This window comes from Dermochelys coriacea, chromosome 1 (genome assembly GCF_009764565.3).
Source record: "Dermochelys coriacea isolate rDerCor1 chromosome 1, rDerCor1.pri.v4, whole genome shotgun sequence".
In the NCBI taxonomy this organism is placed as follows: Eukaryota; Metazoa; Chordata; order Testudines; family Dermochelyidae; genus Dermochelys; species Dermochelys coriacea.
The window spans coordinates 334,518,008-334,527,988 of NC_050068.2; positions in this window are offsets into that span (position 1 = coordinate 334,518,008).

A 9,981-nucleotide genomic window follows, 5' to 3' on the forward strand; every position below is an offset into this window, starting at 1 on the left:
GAGATTCAGGTTAGCTATTAGGAAAAGTCTTCTGTCAGGATAGCTAAGCACTGGAACAGGTTACCTAGGGAGGCTGTGAAATCCCAGACACTGGCAGTTTTAAGAACAGGTTGGACAAACATACTTGGTCCTGCCTCAGTGTGGGGGATGGACTGGATGACTGCTTGAGGTCTCTTCCAGCCCTACCTTTCCATGATTCTATGCTGGTATTGGACAAGTCTGCGTCTTCTTGACTCCAGGCCCTCTTGTTGAAGTGCCTCTTAGTGACATTCATGCAGACCCTCCCCGCTCTCATATCATCCAATAACATCCCTGTGGCAATTACAGCAATTGCTTATGCTGAAAAACATTACAAAGGTATTAACAACACATTAAACTTCCTTAATGCAATTTAGCAGCTAGAAACCAGGAGGAGGAGCCACTCAGCAATGACCAACCAGCTCTGTGCAGAAAAACAGAAGGGCTGCACAGACCACAGCATGGGAATTGTTTCCTAAGCAAATTCATTTGCTGAATTTTATGACTTTGATGCTGCCTGTTGTATGACACATCCTAGTTCTTGAACCGCAAGGATAAAATATTCATATTTGATTAGAAATTTCATTGGGAGTACAATCTCCCTACTTAAAAAAATTGGCCTGTGTTCTTGGCATTGACCTCTTGATGGCCAAATTAGACTTGTTTCTTTGTCAGCTGGCAAAAAAAAAAAAAAAAAAAAAAAAAAAACCCATAGCTGCCATATTTTCCCCAGTTCCACAATCAAGGGATATTGTGTGCACTAAACTGTGTCTGCAAAGTAGTGGGTACAGATATTCTGTGCCAGTATAGTATACTTAAATCCTAAATGCAAAAGTAAATATTCATACAAGTGCACTTAATTGCTTTAAAATCCCCAGTGACATTTGAGCAGGATTCATTAAAAAAACTGTTTAATTTCTGCAAAATGAAAATGCTCATACAGATTTTATCTAGTGGTTGTAAACTGGTCACAAAGCAAAGACAGGAAAGTGGATGTACCCTCTACTGCAGAGGTTCTCAAACTGTGGTCCGCAGGCTCCATTCAGGTGGTCCACGGATAGTTCCCTCTAAGGTGCACCGTGGGCGGCAGCACACAAGAGAATAAAGGGCCACCCACCTAATTAGTGGAGCTGTGCAGCCATGGCTCCACTAATTAGGTGGCTGGACCATGAAGACGACGCACATATAAGGTGAGGTGGTGATCTTGGGGAGGAATATGGGGCAGTGGGATGGGGAGGGTGGAATTTGGGACGTGAAGGGCTGCGGCGGCCAGAGAAAGAGGCAACTTTTCCCAGCTCCAGGGCTGCAGCTGCCAGGGAGAACCCCCACCTCTTTCCCAGCTCAGGGGCTGACATGGAGGGGGAGAGAGGGAGAGATCCTCCTCATTCCCAGCCCCAGCTCGTGGGCTGCTGCGGCAGGGGAGAGAGGGAACATCCATCACATTAGAAAGGTAAGACTACTGATATTAAAATATGAGTTGTGTTCTTTTATTTGTAGAACAAAAAAAGTTAAAGGTTTTTTTTTAATATAGTCCTTTTATCCAAAGCGCTTTACAATAGTTAGCTAATGGTACAAACAACATTAAGATTAAGTGATCTACCGAAACCCTCAGCAATTTTCAAGTGGTCCACAAAAAAAAAAAAAAAAAAAAAAAAAGAGTTTGAGAACCACTGCTCTAGCGGATAAAATTCATATGAACCCTGTTCCTTTGGAGAGAACTGATTTATCACAATGCAGTAGTGCCTAGTGGCAACTCAAGTCTTCTTAGAATTGATTCACTTTCTATTATAAAATGTCAAATGCTGGGTTATATGTTTTTAATTGTGCTTATTTTTTTTTAGATGCTACCTACCCTGGCAGATAGCCATGTGTCAATTTTATTGATCGCCCATTCAGTGTATTCACACTGCTATAATTATTATTAGATATTTGGATAACATAGGCTGTGTATATTATTACAAAAGGCATCCTTCCTACACCTTTAGGAAGTATGTTATTAAAATTAAAACACTTTTTAAGAACAATGTGTTTGTTTTAAACCTTTCACAAACTCATCTCATTTTCTAGAACAAACCAACTGGATTTTTGTTCAGCTAAATTTGATCCAACCAGTTTCTACATAGCTATAGCTCAAGGAATAATGCAAACAAGTTTTGTATTTTCTATTGACTCAACAGGAAGATGAAATATTACGATGAAACAATATTTCACCTTTTATGTCCAAGCTTCTAATAAAATTTTCAAGTTCTTTTCCCAGGGCTTTACGACTGAGTTTAAAGAACATTACTATAAACCTCACATTATAAAGACAAGGGATGAAGGTCCAATGAGGCCATGTCCATCATGAGTTGTCTTTCTGGATAATAGCTCATTTGCCTGAAAAATCATGGTGATGGTGGGGCTCATGGACTGGCCCTCTCAGAGGTCCAGAGAGGTCCTCGCCACTTCCAGCTTTTGAGGCCCCTAGCCATAAAGAAAAAAAATAAAAAAATGATACATGAAAACAAAATAAGGCACCAAAAAAAGAGTGAGACATCATTTGAATATTTTTTTATTTAACAAATGCTTTTCTAGCCTTTTTCTGTGCAAATACACCAATTATTGAGGGGGGAATCTAGCTTTCGTGCAGTGTCACAGTTGATATTAAGCATGGCGAGCCCATTAAAATGCTCTTGTCCCATAGCTGAATGGTGATAGTTCTTTACCTGCTTCAATACATTGAAGGTGCATTCACCTGAAGCCACTGGTGCAGGCAAACTGACAAAAATTCACAGTGCAACCGTGATAATAAGAAACACCCCAGAGCGTCCAAGTTTGAATATTTCTTGAAACAATCCCTTTGGCTTACAAACCGATTTAAAGTTTGTGGAATATATTCATTTATTTGCTTAAATTTGCAGCTCTAAGCTGAGAGAGAGTCACATTTTGGTCCGATAGGGATGCACATAAAAACAAGTTGCGAAACTTAAATGCCAAAAAATAGACAAGTGTCTAACTTTGAAGCCCCTTTGAGCTTGAGACCCAAGCCAAATGGCCATCCTGGTCCCCCCTCTGATTGGTCCTGCTCATGGAAGGTGGAAGACAGTAAATCCCAACTTTTTGAAAAACTGAAACATCTTCTTGAGTCAAATGCAGCTTGTTGTCAGCTCTGTGCTCATTAGTAATAATTCAGTAGTCCAAGAGAGCTACCCTAACAGAGTTTTAATAGAAACTATCTTACATCACTAACATTTTATACCCACATATATTATTCTAAGGCCCTGAAAACATCCTGTACATGCTTAACTTCAGGCATTCTACTGAAGTCATGCTCTTAAAGTTAAGCACACACATTAGTGTTTGTAGGACAACAGCCAAAACATGTATTAAGTTTAGAAGTGTGTGCAACAAGATTAAGTGTGTGCAACTGGATTAAGTTTAGAAGTGTGTGCAACAAGAGTGATGTCATGGTGGGAGTCTGCTATAGACCACCGGACCAGGGGGATGAGGTGGATGAGGCTTTCTTCCGGCAACTCACGGAAGCTACTAGATCGCAGGCCCTGATTCTCATGGGTGACTTTAATTTTCCTGATATCTGCTGGGAGAGCAATACAGCGGTGCATAGACAATCCAGGAAGTTTTTGGAAAGCGTAGGGGACAATTTCCTGGTGCAAGTGCTAGGGGAGCCAACTAGGGGGAGCGCTTTTCTTGACCTGCTGCTCACAAACCGGGTAGAATTAGTGGGGGAAGCAAAAGTGGATGGGAATCTGGGAGGCAGTGACCATGAGTTGGTTGAGTTCAGGATCCTGACGCAGGGAAGAAAGGTAAGCAGCAGGATACGGACCCTGGACTTCAGGAAAGCAGACTTTGACTCCCTCAGGGAACAGATGGCCAGGATCCCCTGGGGGACTAACATGAAAGGGAAGGGAGTCCAGGAGAGCTGGCTGTATTTCAAGGAATCCCTGTTGAGGTTACAGGGACAAACCATCCCGATGAGTCGAAAGAATAGTAAATATGGCAGGCGACCAGCTTGGCTTAATGGTGAAATCCTAGCGGATCTTAAACATAAAAAAGAAGCTTACAAGAAGTGGAAGCTTGGACATATGACCAGGGAAGAGTATAAAAAAATTGCTCGGGCATGTAGGAAAGATATCAGGAGGGCCAAATCGCACCTGGAGCTGCAGCTAGCAAGAGATGTCAAGAGTAACAAGAAGGGTTTCTTCAGGTATGTTGGCAACAAGAAGAAAGCCAAGGAAAGTGTGGGCCCCTTACTGAATGAGGGAGGCAAGCTAGTGACAGAGGATGTGGAAAAAGCTAATGTACTCAATGCTTTTTTTGCCTCTGTTTTCACTAACAAGGTCAGCTCCCAGACTGCTGTGCTGGGCAACACAAAATGGGGAAGAGATGGCCAGCCCTCTGTAGAGATAGAGGTGGTTAGGGACTATTTAGAAAAGCTGGACGTGCACAAGTCCATGGGGCCGGACGAATTGCATCCGAGAGTGCTGAAGGAATTGGCGGCTGTGATTGCAGAGCCCTTGGCCATTATCTTTGAAAACTCGTGGCGAACGGGGGAAGTCCCGGATGACTGGAAAAAGGCTAATGTAGTGCCCATCTTTAAAAAAGGGAAGAAGGAGGATCCTGGGAACTACAGGCCGGTCAGCCTCACCTCAGTCCCTGGAAAAATCATGGAGCAGGTCCTCAAAGAATCAATCCTGAAGCACTTAGAGGAGAGGAAAGTGATCAGGAACAGTCAGCATGGATTCACCAAGGGAAGGTCATGCCTGACTAATCTAATCGCCTTTTATGATGAGATTACTGGTTCTGTGGATGAAGGGAAAGCAGTGGATGTATTGTTTCTTGACTTTAGCAAAGCTTTTGACACGGTCTCCCACAGCATTCTTGTCAGCAAGTTAAGGAAGTATGGGCTGGATGAATGCACTATAAGGTGGGTAGAAAGCTGGCTAGATTGTCGGGCTCAACGGGTAGTGATCAATGGCTCCATGTCTAGTTGGCAGCCGGTGTCAAGTGGAGTGCCCCAGGGGTCGGTCCTGGGGCCCGTTTTGTTCAATATCTTCATAAATGATCTGGAGGATGGTGTGGATTGCACTCTCAGCAAATTTGCGGATGATACTAAACTGGGAGGAGTGGTAGATACGCTGGAGGGGAGGGATAGGATACAGAAGGACCTAGACAAATTGGAGGATTGGGCCAAAGAAATCTAATGAGGTTCAATAAGGATAAATGCAGGGTCCTGCACTTAGGATGGAAGAATCCAATGCACCGCTACAGACTAGGGACCGAATGGCTCGGCAGCAGTTCTGCGGAAAAGGACCTAGGGGTGACAGTGGAGAAGCTGGATATGAGTCAGCAGTGTGCCCTTGTTGCCAAGAAGGCCAATGGCATTTTGGGTTGTATAAGTAGGGGCATAGCGAGCATCGAGGGACGTGATCGTTCCCCTCTATTCGACACTGGTGAGGCCTCATCTGGAGTACTGTGTCCAGTTTTGGGCCCCACTACAGGAAGGATGTGGATAAATTGGAAAGAGTACAACGAAGGGCAACGAAAATGATTAGGGGTCTAGAGCACATGACTTATGAGGAGAGGCTGAGGGAGCTGGGATTGTTTAGTCTGCAGAAGAGAAGAATGAGGGGGGATTTGATAGCTGCTTTCAACTACCTGAAAGGGGGTTTCAAAGAGGATGGCTCTAGACTGTTCTCAATGGTAGCAGATGACAGAACGAGGAGTAATGGTCTCAAGTTGCAATGGGGAGGTTTAGATTGGATATTAGGAAAAACTTTTTCACTAAGAGGGTGGTGAAACACTGGAATGCGTTACCTAGGGAGGTGGTAGAATCTCCTTCCTTAGAGGTTTTTAAGGTCAGGCTTGACAAAGCCCTAGCTGGGATGATTTAACTGGGACTTGGTCCTGCTTTGAGCAGGGGGTTGGACTAGATGACCTTCTGGGGTCCCTTCCAACCCTGATATTCTATGATTCTATGATTCTATGATTCTATGTCAATCATTCATTTCACGATATGGGCAAGAAAGTCATAATTATATTTTTAATAAACAAAATTAGCATCTTATTCTGCTTGTGGATTGTCTAATGATCATGGTTTTCTCAACATTTATTCATCACTCAATTATTTGCCAAATACTTCTAAGAATAATTGTTTGCCTGTAGATGAAATACTCATAACTAACCACTTGGGAATAATCTGTTTCAATTCTCAAGCTGTGTTGATTGGACACAGGCCACAAGGTACATATGTCTCCGATTGGCTTATGGCTAAGGCTACGATTATATCACGGAGGTCATGGAATCAGGGATGTCCATTGACCTCTGACATTTTTGCCCTGCCACTCCAGCCCTGGCGGGGGGGCCTCATATCTGCCCAGCTGTGGCGGGCAGTGGGGGGACCCCATGCAACTGTCCAGCCATGGCGGGGGGCACAACTGTCCAGCCACAGCAAGCCGTGGGGGAACTCCGCAGCTACCAGCTGCCTGGGGGAGAGGGGATGCATAGCAGCAGTGAGAGCCCCAGCAGCAGTGGCTGCTGAACCCGCCTACCTCTTTTGTCAGGGATATTTTTAGTGGAATTTATGGACAGACCAGCGACTTCCATGAATTTTTGTTTATTGTCCCTGACTTGTCCATGACTTTTACTAAAAATATCTGTGACAAAAATCTTAGCCTTACTTATGACTATAGTGTGATTACTTGCAACTGTGGAATTTGAAATTCACTTTTCACAAATATTCTACAATAAAAATTGGATGGAGACACAAACATGCCAGCTAGTGAAATCAGAATATAAATACACAAAGGGTCATGAAATTAGATGAAGCAAATAATTTCAAAGTAACAGAGTGAATATTTGTAAAAATGAGAGTGTTTTTGCCTACCTACTTCTAGCAGCGCAGAACAAACTCTTCTGTTCAGGATTGTATCCTAAGTCCATGAGTGTGGTATCAGAGCACCTAACAGAACATGCTAGGCAATTATTTGAAAAGAAGGACTAAGTAATTCATTACCTAATTATGCTCTAACAAACAGCCACTTCTGGATACATAATTTAATTGTACATGTTTTTGTTAAAAAAAAAGAAATACTTTCAAAGTGAAGAAAACAAACAGTTTAAAGTATAACACAAAATTCAAGGGACAGAAATTTGACACAAATATCTTCAAATGTATTGTCATGCTCCCCTGTGAGGCAGAATGACTAACTTTCATAACAATCCACTTAGAATCAGTAAGGAAGTCCAAAAATTGTATCAGAAGCAAGAGAAAATGGATTTAAAGTGTGCAGCAGCTGGTGATTCAGAGGCAACATGAATCATGCTTTGAGATAGCCAAAAACTGGAGATAAACCCAAACTGCAAAATTTAGTTCTAGATTTTGAAAAACCTCAGGGTCCATGGATGCTCTAAAGCTTTACTTTGGTCCCTTCTCTATCAGAAACCAAACAGTCAGATGTTTGGTTATAAACTCAGGTCAGAAGGCTTTCCTGTAACACTGGAAAACCCTATGGCAAATACAGAGAACAGCTGCTACTCCACTGTTTCCTGCCAATCCAGTCGAACCCAGACACAGCACAGAAGTTATCTTTAATGCAGGGATGAAGCCAGTGAGAGAAACAACACAGAAAACTAAGTCCCATACACCATGGAGAGAATACCATTAATATCTGTAATCTTAATTTCTCTTTTCTCTGATGTCGTTTCCTAATCTCCACATATAAATCCTCAGCACCTTCCCATGAGGCAAAACATTCCTAAATTGAACACAGCCTTTCCCTTTGCACATTAGAAGAAACTCCAGAAGTGAGTTAAAGGGGAAAATCTATTCATTCTTCGGTGTCTACCTGCCCTTTGGAATGCTACACACTTAGTGGTGTATATTTCATTCTTTTTGTATGACAGAAAGTAAACTGTGTTACAAAGGTTTATCCTGCTTCAGTTCACCCCTTAAGGGAAGGATAAATTCAGAGGTAAATTGGTGCAACTTATACTTCCAAACCTGTACGTTAGACTCCTTCAAGACTTACCCCCACTTAATACGGTGTAACAAACTTCACTTTAAACATGACTTCTAAATTTTATGCTACAAGCCCAATTCTCTTTTCATGGAGTCCGACATAAATCCTTTGATTTAACTGGAATTACCACGATTTGCATCAGTGTAACAGAGCAGAATCAAGTGCAACAAATCTGCACAGGGGTCCAAATTGGTATAACTGACATATCAAGAAGTTAAATTCAGAGATGAGTCTGGTTATAGCTACTCTAGAGTTTTGTACAGAGTTAATCAATTAACTCCAAGCATTTAACTAAATGCTAGTTTGGAACCTCGTAGATGTTTGATCCAGGCTACAAACATTTGTTCTTTTTCCCTAGGGTAAAAAAGTCTCGTAAAGGCAAGCCTTTCAAGAGTCTAGAAGGAGTCTACATTAGAGTAACATACCCCTCAGCATGCCCATTACACCTACCTTGACACCCTCATTAGCCTTATTTAGACTTCACCAAAATGTAATAGGCCCCTCTTATACTTCACTTTCTGAATTTTTCCCACTAAGCCTAACGAAGTCTAAAACTCCCTACAATGACGCCCACTTCTTCCACCTTGCCAACAAGAAAGGAGTTCACAATTTAGAACAACTGCAAAACAAAATCATTTAAGTCACCCCTCCATCTGGTTGTGGATTTTTTTTTGTTTTTGTCTGTTTTGCTGATCTTTGGTATATTGAACAGCACCAAGCATACTATTCATGTTAAAAAAAAACCACTATAAATGTATGATGGGTCTAAGCTAGTGTAACTCATATACTGAGTGGCCATAACAGACAAGTCTGACAAAAATGCAATTAACTTGAGACCCTAAGGACTGGTCTACACAAGGAACTTACATCAGTATAGCTACATCTCTCAAGGATGTGAAAAATCCATAGTTATACCAACCTAACTCCCAGTTTAGACACCGCTAGGTCAACAGAAGACTTCTTCTGCCAACCTAGCTATTATCTCTTGGGGGGGTGGATTACTTGCTCTGACAGGAGAACTCCTCCAGTTGTTGTAGGCAGTGTCTACACTGATGTACTACAGTAGCACAGCTGCAGCTTTTTAAGTGTAGGTATATCCTAAAATTGTGTAAATAGATGCCCTTCTTTAACTGACATTATTGTAAGTCCACAAGAGCCATGGAAGTTGGTATTTAGTCGGAAATGCTGTCCTTAAGTCACCTGGCATTGCTTCTCAGTGATTTAAGAACAGATGGCAAGTGTCAACTCTGAATTTTTTCTTTGTGTTTGTGGGTTTGCATCAGACTCTGTAATACGCAAGTAATTTTTTATGACTAGTTTTAAACATTTTTCAATGCAAGAGTGAGCTTTGATCTGCTTTCAGGACATTTTCATCTTTTGTATGGTAGCACTTATATAAAATGTAAATTGATGTTACGTAAGGTCGGATATGGTAACAGTGATTACTGTAGACAGTTATGAAATGTGAACAAAGGAAAGTGGAAGTGAGGATTAGAAACTAGGACTGGATGAGATACCTCAGGCGCCAACACTAGAGAATGACAAATTTGTGTTTGGCTTGTAGAAGCATCCAAACTGCAGGCTCTTACCCAAGGCATGTGAAAATGGAGAAGAGGAAAAGAAAGGTGGCCTAAAGTAAAGCCCTTACTGATTTTAGATGCTTCAATTTTTAGATGACTAATTTGATATACCTTAAAAGGGCCCAATTTTGAGAAAGTGGGTACTCAGGGCTTTCTGAAAATCAGGTCCTTTGAGGCATCTCAAGTTAGGCACCCAACAACGGAAGCACCCAGACTCACTAGTCATTTTGGAACTGTAGGCCAACATATCCAAACACCTTCAGGCAGAATCTGTGGTGATTAGCACTCTAGAAATAAGAGCTAGAGAGATTTCAGAACCTTTAACAAAAACATTTGCACCTGGATCTCAGGGTGGTAGGGTTGCC